General features: G+C 35.0%; 1 protein-coding gene across 1 annotated transcript in view; it reads right to left on the bottom strand.

The window, feature by feature from the left end:
* Nucleotides 1-12,934, bottom strand: part of MAP3K13 (mitogen-activated protein kinase kinase kinase 13) — a 139,508-nt gene that overhangs the window by 122,567 nt on the left and 4,007 nt on the right. The window lies entirely within an intron of this gene.

A 12,934-nucleotide genomic window follows, 5' to 3' on the forward strand; every position in this document is an offset into this window, starting at 1 on the left:
TAATCCAACATGACTAGTCCTTATAAGTAGAGAAAACATGGTGCTATAGTAAGCCCATACCTCATTCCCCCACAGAGGGCCAGCAACATGGCAGAATAAGAAGCCCCAGATCTAGTTTCCCTCAGAGACACTAACTTAACAACAATATATGGTCTAAAAAGTCTTTATGTGACTTTTAAAAATCAGTTAAGAAGTTGTAGTACCCCAGAAAAGCTCAAAGCCAAGAACAGCCACATTGAAATGGGTAGAAAAGCCATTTCATTTCACCTGTTACAGCCTTTCCCTCAAGCTAGCATAGTTCAGCACAATCAGGAATAAACATCCTACTCACAGCTTCTCCATGAGGAGGGAGAGAGAAGAGTACAATGTATGTGTAACGTTCCACGTTTGGGGGGGACTGTCTGAGAGACTGGTTTCTGTCTCACCTGACTTGGAGTGCTGAGGAACACAGCACACTTTGGAGGCCTAGGGACTACTGAGAGCAGGGGAGAGCATCCAGGCTAGCTGCAGCACTAGAAAACCTGTAATACAACAGACCCACACCAGAGGCAGCAAAAGTTCATAAACTCCTGAAGAAGAAACTGGCAAACTTCTTCATTGGGAAAGCACATGCATAAGCCCAAAGAAGACACAATTCCAAACAAAGTTTGAGAGACTCCCAGCGTCTTTAGTACAGATGATTGATGAAGGTGTTCTCCTGTATGAAGTCAGTCCATAGAACTGAAAGAGGTGGCTGTTTTTTTACATGCACAAATCCCAGGAAAAAATAACAAGACATATGAGGAAATGGAAACATGGTCCAACCAAAGGAACAAATAAATCTCCAGAAACTAACCCTAAAGAAACAAGAGGCCTATGAGTTACCTGAAAAAGAATGTGAAATAATCATTGTAAAGATGCTCAATGTGCTACAAGAGAATACAGATAGACAACTAAAGAAAATCAGGAAAATGATACATGAACAAAATGAGAATATCAGCAAAGATAGAAAGTATAAAAAAGAACTGAACAGAAATCCTGGATCTGAAGAATACAAATGGGAAATTTCACAAATATGTAGAAATTAAACACACTCTTGAACAACTATGGCTCAAAGAAGAAATCACCTGGGAAATTAAAAAACACGAGTATATCAAGACAAATGAAAACAAAAGTACAACATACCAAAACTTATGGGAGGAGGCAAAAGCAGTTCTAAGAGGGGAGTTTAAAGTGGTAAATGCCTACATTAAAACAGAAGAAAAGATTTCAAATCAACAACCTAACTTTATACCTCAAAGAACCAGAAAAAGAATAACAAACTAAACTCAATTACCAGAAGGAAAGAACTAATGAAGATAGTGCAGTAATAAACAAAATACAGAACAGAAAAAAATCAGTGAAGCTAAGAGCTGGTTTTTAAAAAAGATCAACAAAATTGACAACTCTTAGTTAGACTCAAAAAAGAAAAAGGGAGATTACTCAAATAACAAAGTTTGAAACAAAAGAGGAGACATTACAACTGATATCACAGAAATAAAAAGAATCAAAAAAATCTACTATGAACAATTACACACCAACAAATTGGATAATCTAGAAGAAATTGATACATTTCTAGAAACATACAACCACAAAAAATATATTATGAAGAAATAGAAAATCTGAACAGACCTATAACTAGTAAGAAAATTGAATCAGTAATCATAAACTTCCCAACAGAAAAAAGCCCAAGACCAGATGGCTTCCCTGGAGAATTCTATCAAATATTCAAAGAACTAACACCCAACCTTCTCAAACTCTTCCAAAAAAAAAATAAGAGGAACACTTCCATACTTATTTCAAGAGGACAGCATTACCTTGATTCTCAAAGGAGACAAAAATACTACAAGAAAACTGCACACTGATATCGCTGATGAATATTGATGCAGAAATCCTCAACAAAATACTAGCAAACCAAGTTCAACAACACATTAAAAGGATTATACACCATGATAAAATGTGATTTATCCCTGACATGCAAGGATGGTTCAACATACAAAAAGCAATGTAATATACACCACATTAACAGAATGAAGAACAAAACCCCATACAATCATCTCAATTGATGAAGAAAAAGCATTTGACAAAATTTAACACCCTTTCATGATATAAACACTCAACAAACTAAGAACAGAAGGAAATTATCTGAACATAATAAAGGCCATATATGAAAGGCCCATACCAAACATCATACTCTGTGGTGAGACAGACTCTCAAATGACCCTGAATAGTCAAAACAACCTTGTAAAAGAAAAACAAAGCTAGAGGGTTCACTTCTAACTTCAAAACTTATTACAAAGCTAATCAAAAAAGTATGGTACTAGTGAAAGACTCATAAGCCAGTCACAAAAACACAAATATTGCATGATTCCACTTATATGAGGTGGAATTTATATGAGCCAAATTCTTAGAAACACAAAGTAGAATGGTGGTCACCAGGGGCTGGGGGAAGGGGGGAAGAAGGGTCGTTTAATAGGTATAGAGTTTTAGTTTTGCAAGATGAAAAAATTCTGGAGAGATCTACGGCACAATGTGCATATAGTTAACACTGCTATATTGTATATTTAAAAATGGTTAAGAGGGGAGAGAGGAGAGAGAAAGGAACAGAGACACAGATACATACACATAAGGAAGACAGCCATGTGAAGATGGAGACAGAGATGAAAGTTATGCTACCAAAAACCAAGGAATGCCAAGGAGAGCCAGCAAACACCAGAAGTTAAGAGAAAAGCATAGAGCTGATTCTTCCCTAGAGCCTTCAGAGAGAGGGCATGGCCCACCAACTCCTTGATTTTTAACATCTAACATCTAGAACTGTGACAGAATGAATTCCTGGTGTTTTAAGTCATTCTAGTTTGTGGCACTTATGTTTTGGCAGCCCTATGAAACTGAAACAAGGGACCCATAGAAAGGAGTTTGAAATGAGTGCAGACTCCCCTTGTGTCTTGGGCTCTCAGTTATTTTAAATTATTACTCTAACCTGTACTCAGATTTTAAGAATTCATTAAAATTTTAGCTGCTTTCTTACCTTTTTTTATGGTGGCTGCCTCTTCCTCCTATGTTCTACCAAAAGTAAACACAGTTTCTGTGTCCCATCGCTCCTCAGAAGAGCTTGTCTCTCTTTGGGATTTCAGTTCACCTGATTGCCTTGTGACCTCAGCTCTCTAATGGGCTCAAGACAAGTTGACTGTGGATCATCAGGCTTTTCCTCATTGTTAGGGTGGGAGAAATGTTCTCTTGCAACTTTCTATATCCTAAACAGAAGCAAAATTCTCTTCCCATAATTTGATATGAATTTTTTGGACTTGAGAGATTTTTACTTAATTTACATATAACTGTAAATGCTTCTTAATCTAAAATCATGTCTAGCAAACACATTGGCTCATTTATTTTCTCTCTTTACTAATACTTTTAACTTCAGCATAAATTATATATACTAAGAAAATGTTATATTTTAATATTCCATGCTTGTCATTAAAATCTCTAAACAAATTGATTTCAACTTTTGTTTTCATTCTACATATGAATCTACAATACATATACTCGTGCTTTTTCCTCTGAATTGGATCCATGCCGAATTTTGATTCATGGGTTAAGTTTTTGTCTTTGTTTTTCAGAATAAACCTCTTAATACTGATGTTATCTAATTGTGGTTGTCAATCTTGCTACTTACATTTTGACTCATTTGGACTAATACCACATGGTTATAAGAGCAGTGGCATGATATAAAGATTTGGAAGTCAGTTTCTTCTTGTGCTTTCCTTAGTGATTTTTCTATTTATGTGTGCTGTTATATTTCCTCCAATTAAATTAGCTACCATTTTCTACACATCTATTTTTACGTACTATGGTAAGTTCAGAGAAATATACTACCAGCTATATTGACTATGTTTACCTTACCCATTCAAGAGCAATTTACTGAATTCTCACTTGCTGAAAGCACAATTTCTAATTGCATATTGACAGCATGTCTGAAAATATCAAATGTTTATACTTATTAGTAATTGAATGAGTAAGTATAAATGTATACCGACATTTTGAGAAATTCTCAATTTAAAGGGGATTTTCCACATTATCTTAAAACTACTTTGATTTTTGTATAAATGAAAACTTTATTTTACATTCAGCCATATTAAGACAAATAAACAATATTATATTCAGCTCATTACAACGATTAAGCAATTCCATACATGATTAATTCACTCAACAAATATTTATTTAATTCCTTCTGAGCCAGGCCCTCTTCTAGATACTAGGGTTACAACAGAGATCAAGGAAAAAAGACAAATCACCCTGCTCTCATGCAGCTTCCATTCTAGTACTGTACTGTAAGAGAGAAACAAACAAGATAAGTAAGGAAAATATATAGAATGTTACATAGTGAGAAACGCTGAGGAGAAAAAGAAAGCAAGAAAGGGCATTGAGACGGGCGTGAGATGGGCGTGGGAGGAGGCTGAGAGTTAGTGTTTCTAATGAAGACCTCACAGAGGAAGTGACCTCTGAGTCAAGGCCTAAAGGAGGGAAGGGGAAATGCCACATGGCATCTACGAGAACATCCCAAGCACAGGAACAGCACCAGCAAAGTCCCTATGAACAGAGAGGAGGCTGAAGCATGTGAATCTGGGGAAGAGAAGCAGGAGATCAGATCAAAGAAGTAAAGGGTTTTCACTAGTGAGACAGGAAGATATTGGAGTTTTGAGTGGAGTGACCTGATGTGACTTCTGTTTTAACAGCATCCTTTGGCTTGTTAATGGATTGAAAGGGGCAAGGGTAGAAACAGAAGATAAATTAGGAGGAAATTGCAAGGGGTAGCAGCAGAGGTAATTAGATTCTGGTTATATTTTTAGGGTAGAGACAACTGGACTTTCTTCTAAAGAATCAGATTAAAGGAAGAAAGAGAGGAGTCAAGGAAAACTCCAAATTGAGACACAGGAAGGATGGACTTATCTGTTACTGAAAAACTAAAGGGAAGATTAGGAGTTCAATTTTGAACATGTTAAGTTTGAGACAAATATGAGGCATTCAAATGGAAATGTTAAATTGGCAGTGACAAGTCCAGAGTTCAGAGGAGAGGTCTAAGCTGGAAATAGAAATTTTCAAGTAAAGGTGGTATTAAAGCCTTGAGAGTACATAACGTAATGAAGATAAATGAGTCTAGGTAGAAAAGAGATGAGGACCTAGGCTTGAGTTCTAGGGCACTCGAATGTTTAGAGTCACAAAAATGAAGAGAAATCAACAGATAAGACTAGAAGGAATAGTCAGAGAAGTGCGAGGAAAGCCTGAAGGGTGTCATACACTGGAGGCCAAATAAAGAAAATGTTTCCAGGGAAAGATGTGATTATCTGTGTCAATGCTGTACAAATTATGTAATGACCACACAGTCAACTTAGTGCATATGTACCAATTTTGGAATAATTTTCATATTTTAACTGCTATATTCATTAAGGATATTGGATAAAAATTTTTTTGATAATTAGAATTTATTTACTTAGTTTTAGAGTATATCAAATACTGTTGTAGTATATGTGTATATGTATGAATATATAGTTTTTAAATTTATTTTTTAATCTAGAACAGCATTTCCTGAAACACTGTCCAAGGGCTATTAAAATTTTATGAGCAAGAAAGTGTTCTGGCCACACATACATTTGGAAAATTTATAAATTTGTATTATAAATTTCCAAAAAAAAAATGTAACACTTTCCAAACTTAAATCATTACAGAACTTTTTCAGTTTGCAAAGTATCTTTTAGCTGTGTCATGCATTCTGAGTAACACACACACACAAAAGATGACATTTTTTGTTTTGTTTTGTTTTTACTGTAGCAAAATTTGTGTCAGCAAAGAAATTGGGGGATATTTTCTTTCTGCCACTTCAACACTTTTACTGAAAATAAGATCTTTCTATTTCCACATCACTTATGCTAGAAGATATGATGACCTTTGCATTATTTTTGCACTAATAGTTCTGTGTGTCCTCGCATTTTCTACTGTTATTAAATACCAAAATGAACAGATGCTTGGTTTCTTTAAAATGAATGCAAAATTCCAGCAAATAAATAAAATGTGTAAAGCACATTCATTAATACATTTTAAACTAGTTACAATAATGTATACTCATAGATTAAATATAACCCAATAGGATCATTTAATCAGCAATATGGTATTCATAATGCTTTTGGTAAAATTACTCTCCCTTTATAAGAATTGTCTATTTTAATGGTGCTATGGTGTGCTTGTTATGTCTACTCACATTCTTTCTTTGAAATATGTGGAACATAAATGATTTTTTAAAAGTACATATTTCTGTTGCTTCTCTAAAAATCTAATGTTGGTTTAGTTCCCCTTTCAACCCTGAAAAATGGGGCAGGATAGAAGATTTGACTTCAAAAAGCACTGTTTATCTTCAGGTCAAAGATAGGTCAAAGCTAAAAAAGAAGAAAAAGTTCAATAAGAGCACATTTTGCCAGCCCAACACCACTTAGCTAAATATTCACATCTTTTGCCTCAAAACACCAGCTTTGTTTAATGAGGTATTACAGTTTACTCGAAGTTCTGCAGTCCCGCCCCTGTTCTATCAGTGGCCTGCAGGTATCTCCACAATTCTGTTTTAAAAGACAGAACAGAATTATGAAAGTACACATCCCATGAACAGAAAGACACAGACTATACAATGTTCCATTTAACTTCACACACACACAATGTAGCTCCGATTTGGGTTACTATGTTGGTGAAAGATTTCTTGAAGTCTAATTCATCTGCTTTACTCCCAATCCTCCCACCTAATTCAGTTGTTGATTGTACAAAAACCTATTTCTTTTTTTTCCAGTTTTATTGCTATCACTGACATAAAACCGTGCATTAATTTAAGGTGTACATTATGATCTGATACATGTATACACTGCAAAACAAAAAACCTATTTCTAAGCCAGCAATTATCTCCCTCAAAAGGAAGGAACCCACAACCACTGAAATCTCATTCTACCTCATGATTACAGTCAGAGAAACTAGAGTAATTAATGTGCTGGTTGGTATCTTTGAGAGCAGATTTTCAAAAATATCCAAATGTTAAGTTTGAATCAATTTGAAAATGGCCTGGACATAACATAAGCAGAGCCTGTCATCTCTCAGACATAGCAGAAACTTCATGATGGATAGATTGGGTACGTATTTCATACCAACAGAAGATTTCCTAACACAGAAAGCAATGTTTTCTAGAAGAGCAATTTCACAATTCCTTATAGTTAGATCAAGTATGTTCTCCGGGTTCCTATGTAAGACTCAAATGTCTGTGACCTGTGCCACAGAACAAAGTTCATGATTCCAATCCAATTATTATTTCTGAGCAAACTAACTCTTTAAGGAGTCAAATTGACAACCTGCCGTTAGCCACTTTAGAGGATGTTCCATACATTAACTTTACTCAGCCTAATGTTACTATTAAATTGTTTTGTTCTCTTTACATGTCTTCATCCCATTGTACTATATGCATTTTTAGGAGCCATTTCAAATCTTTTTTAGAACAGAGCAAGATATAAATACATTTAATTAACTCAATTTTTAAAATCATTTTAAAATCTGAAGTGCCTGCAATTCAGGTTATAGGTCGCATTGTCCCAAATACACTCCTCTGTGAGTACAAGGTAAATTCATTCATTTAATAAATAAGTTCTAAGTGCCTGTCATGTGTCAGGCACTATTCTGGGTGCTGGGGGAAATACAGGACAACAGTGTCAGAGATAAATAAAGCAGGGAAGGGGCCATGGGGTGGTGGTGTTACAATGTTAAATAAGATGCCCAGAGAGGGCATTACTAAAGTGAAAATCGTGACCTGAAGGATCTGAAGAAGATGAGGAATTAAACCACATAGACATCTAAGGCAAGAGCATTCCAGGCACAGGGAATATCAAGTACAAAGTTCCTGAGGCAGAAAAAAAGCTTTGCATTTCTGAGGACCAGCGAGGAGACCAGAGTGGCTGGGGCTGACTGATAGGAAATGGAGAGGTCAGCAGAGAGCAAAGGCAGATCAGGTAAGGCCTGGGAGGCCATTGTCAGGGCTTTGCCTTGTAACTGAAGTGAGGTGAGAAGCAATCGGAGGGTTCTTAACAGAGGTTAAATAACCTAGAATTTACAGTACGTAAAATGTCTAAACGAAAAGAGTGGTAGCTGTGGGAAGAATTAGTCTACAAATATTTACTGAATTCATACTATTTACTAGGATTGTCCAAAGCCCTGGGCATACAGTGGTAAATAAAACACACAAGTCCTTACCCTCATGAAGCTTTATTCTTATGGATAAGAATATTAACAAATGATCAGACAAATAATGACAACCATATGAGGTGTGAGATGAACTAGGCGACTTATGAAAGAATAATGAGGGAGGATGGTGTGATCCAGTCTGGGCCATGGGAGAAGGCCTTTGAGGACAAAAATATTTAAGGTGAGAGTGATAATACAAGAGTGAGTTAAGTAATGAAGGATAAGGATGAGAGCATTCCAAGCAGAAAGCATCTGCAAAAATCCCTGAAGAAAAAAAAAAAAAGATATCTTCAGGGAATTAGAAGACCATCGTGGCTGTAGCTAAGTATGCAAAGAAGACTGACTGAAGATTTTGGGTTGAATTCTAAGGGCAATAAGATATCAAGAGTTTAAAGCAGGAGACCAAAAAGATTAGAGTTGTATGTTTTAAAGATGACTCCAAAAGCAAAGAGATTAGAGGAGCAAAGAGTGATTTAGGAGGCCAGTCAAGAGCTATTGTAGAAGTGCACACAAAGATGATGGTAGCGTTAAGTAAGTGTAGTGAACGTGAGAACAGAAAGAGAGGGATAGTTTGAAAGATACTTTAGAGGTAGAAAAGACAGAATTTGATGATGGATTAGATTCATAAGGGTTGAGGACGAAGGTTAAGGATGGCTGAGGCTGCCTAACTATTTTTCTTGACCTTTTTTGTGGGTAGATCCTATCTTCTCCATGGAGAACAGGTAAATATCTGTGATTCTTTTGGGGGGCGGAACAACAAAAAGTTGATCATATATGATAATGAACCTTTATGCCAATGCTTCCAATTCTCATACACAAAAGAGCCTCAATTTGTACAATCTATGCAATTTGTTCTATTTCTACCAATGCATGAAGCTTGGCTATGACTGTTCAGAAAAACGAAGCAGTTGGATTTTATATTTTAAATCTTCTAATAAATATTCATGTTGCTAGGATTAAATACATTTATATAATTTGTAGGGAGGGAAAATCAATATTTTCTACATTATTCCATCCAAGCTTAAATAAGTACTCCCAGGGCACCAAATGTAATTTTTCCGTACACTAAAGAATTTGTTCTTTACCAATGAATTGGAATGTACCATCCTTGGAAGAAGCCATTCTCTCCTGTTCACAGATGCTATCAAAGTCATCTAATCCTAATCAATGCTATTACCAAAATGGTGGATATCTATCTCTAGGGAAAACAGTTGAATACGTTAATGCCAGTTACTTATTTATCTTAAATCATTATAGATAAATGTAGTTATTCAGAGAAAGAAAAATTGGCATTTTTCTCTTCTACAGATCATCAAACTCCTAGTCATGATAACAATATTCTCTGTAGCCTATGTCCATGGAAACCTCAAACAACGGTACCCTAAGTGGGAGTGTTTTGTTTTCTATTAGGCCAGAAAGATAAAAGTAAAACTTTTTAAAAAGAAAAAGCATTTCATATAATGTTTCTACTAGTATGAAGTTTAAACAATCTTAAATGTTGTAACAGTCTGGGTGTCAAAGTAGATGATATTAGAATATTAAATACCCAGAAGGCCTATAGGCTTTCTCTGTACTCTGAAATTTAAAAAATATATCTCATTAATTAGACCAAAAGTCAAACTGATACTAATTGTTAATTCCTTTGTTACGAGTAGTAACATGAAGTGAAAAGAAACAGTCTCTTAAGAATCCAAATGAGTAGGAGAAAGGCATCAGTACTAAAATGATACTCCTATATCAGCAATTGCAACTTATAGGAAAAATGCGTTTTATTTAACGACCAAGTATACAAATACAAACACACACACACATTCACACACAATATAGCTAAAACAATATTCACTCTTATGAGGTGGGGTGCATTGTGAAATTTTCTATATTCTTTCATTAAAAAAAAATTCAGCTCACAACTTAGTATTAAATTTTGCAAACCATGAATACATTAGAACACATAACAGCTCTAGACCATTATCTATGCTAACTTATAATTTTAGGGAAATTTATAGTCTTCCTTCTTCTTGGAATCAAGACCACAAGAATATTCTATGTACTCAGAGAAAACAAAACTTAACATGGCCTGGTTACAATGTATCCAGCCTGGACACCGTGCTCCCCGTTCAGTGTGCATAAAGCACCTACCTTCCCAGGCCCAAGAGCAGAGGAAATGACTTGCAACTATGTAACAGGACCCTATGTCTATACTGCACATTTTATATAAAAGTTCTTTTTATGTACATTATTTCATTTGATCCTCACAACAACCCTGTGAGGTAGGCAGGGAAAATATTATCAAATTTACTTTACAGATAAAGTTAAAGCTCAGAGGGTTAAGTGACTGACCCAGGGATTAAATATCGAGTAAGGGGCAGAGAGAATAAGAACCATTAACTTCTCGATTGAGGCTCTTTTCTCTTTTCTCTTTTCACGTAGCCTCTGAGAGTAATCTGACCTCAAATATTTTTTACCACTTCAGCCTCATTTTCTTATTGTTGACTAGAGTTTCTATAGAATACAACAAAAGACCTGATTTTAAACTTATCATGCCCAATTTATGCTTCTCTACCAATGAAAACGTATGGACACAGGATATATATTCTTTTGGAAAGCACTGTTTCCTTGGCTCTAGTCTAAAGGAATGTAAGCAATATGAAAAACCCTAAAGGCGAAGAAAACAAGAGAAATCAGAGAAAAGGATATAAAATGGAATGGATTAATGGATTGTAGTCTCTTTAAGCTTTTACTTTTGTGACAGGGTTCAATGGAGAGCTTTAGTGCAGATGAGACTGGAGGCTTTCGTAGAGGATCTAAGTCTTGATGAAGTTATTCACACTCAAATCTTGAATGCATAATGATGGTAGGCCCCAGGGTCTTCAAAAACTTGTACTTGATGCTTTAAAACAAAATAAAACACACACAAAATTCTACTAGCACGTCTAATAAAAGATTTTAAAGGATTCTGAAAAGCTGTAACTCTTTGGCCAGTAATTAACCAGATCACTAGGTGCCATGCGGAAAGAACAAAAAGAGAAAACCAAAAGGAAATAAAGAGATTTTTAAAAGATGTAGTATACAGAATGGCTAAATATGTTCACTGGCTTATCTCTTTGATGAATGTTTTTCACTGTAAATTGCAACAGAATTTAAAGCTGTTACAGAACCACCTTGGGATGTAGTAAGATAAACTGATTTAATGATAATTTCCTGAATCTCTTTGATCACGATCCATGACATCCATGAAAAACAAAGAGCTTTTGATCTTTGAAAGCATGGCCAAAATAATTTGTTGGAAGAGATGGCATAAAATGAAGTTGATTCCATGGGGTAGAGAAAGAAACTGAACGAGAAATATTATGGCTTGAAAATATTTCAACAGGAAGAAAAAATAACAAAGCCTAAGGATGAAAAAAATTCAGACCACTTTGCAGGTTCATATAATCACAAAATTGATTTAAAACAATTTTCTTGTTATTCAAGATATATCTAATAATGAAACTAATTTTTGTACATTGATGTTTTATAGGTTAATAGATCTAGTTAATCCATCTTGGTCATACACAATTGAAATGCTTAGGAAAGCCTTACAGACATAGCTCAAATTCAAATTACACAGCAATAAAGTTTTGAGTTTTCTCTTCTTTTCCCCCTCCCCCAAACAATAACCTAAAACAGAATCTTAAAAGATACCCTTAACCATGATGGTATATGTTGCTAGATTTAAATTTTCTCACTCTCAGGCTTTTGTCTGCTTTCCCATCACTTAAATTCTGTGAATGATCTTAACACATACAAAATTCTTTAAGCTGATCTCACAGTCACGAAGCAGCCAATGATAAGCCCAGCTTTGAGGCCTTAAAATTTTGACTTTTAGCATTTATACTAACTGGATATCTTTCTATCTGGAATTTTTGGTTTTCCAGAAAATTTATATATATATATATATATATATATATATATATATATATATATATATATATATATACACACACATGTTTTATATACATAGTATTATATATCTATGTGCATAGATACACACATATACATGTATCCTCTTCAATTCTGTTATCTACACGTAACTTTTACATTCATGTTCACCTCCTTTCTTTCTGTAACCTTTACCGTATTCATCTTCACTCAGGAAAACACAATCAACCCTTGGATTCAATTCTTTGCTATCCCTTCTCTTAGCAAAATAAGGAGTCCCACTGTAGGCATCCTGCCTCATGATTTTCATTTTGTGGCTAGTTACGATTTAGTCCAAGGATCTCAAGAAGCAAAGCATCATTTAACAGCAATGATTATAAGTGAAATACTCTGCCACAATTGGGTATAAAACCCCTGACATAGCATAACCTGTTCCATTCCATTAATCATGACTCAGCCCTTACATTAGAGGCCTTCATTTGATTTTAACAAGTTACACAATCAGTGGTATCATATGGGTATATCTCTTACATAGCCTATCTCAAGTAAGTTTCAAATAAAATCCCTCTACTAATAAAATGAAGATTAACATATCATTAAATCACTTGTGTAACTCATTTTACTCACCTATTACTATTATGCCAGATGTCTCACAATGTAAGTGTGGAAAGACAAAGATGGCTAGAGAAGTGAAAGTCACCAGAAATGTCTGCTGAGTCCCAAGGCAAATAAT

This window comes from Rhinolophus hipposideros (genome assembly GCF_964194185.1).
Source record: "Rhinolophus hipposideros genome assembly, chromosome: 2".
Lineage (NCBI taxonomy): Eukaryota > Metazoa > Chordata > Mammalia > Chiroptera > Rhinolophidae > Rhinolophus > Rhinolophus hipposideros.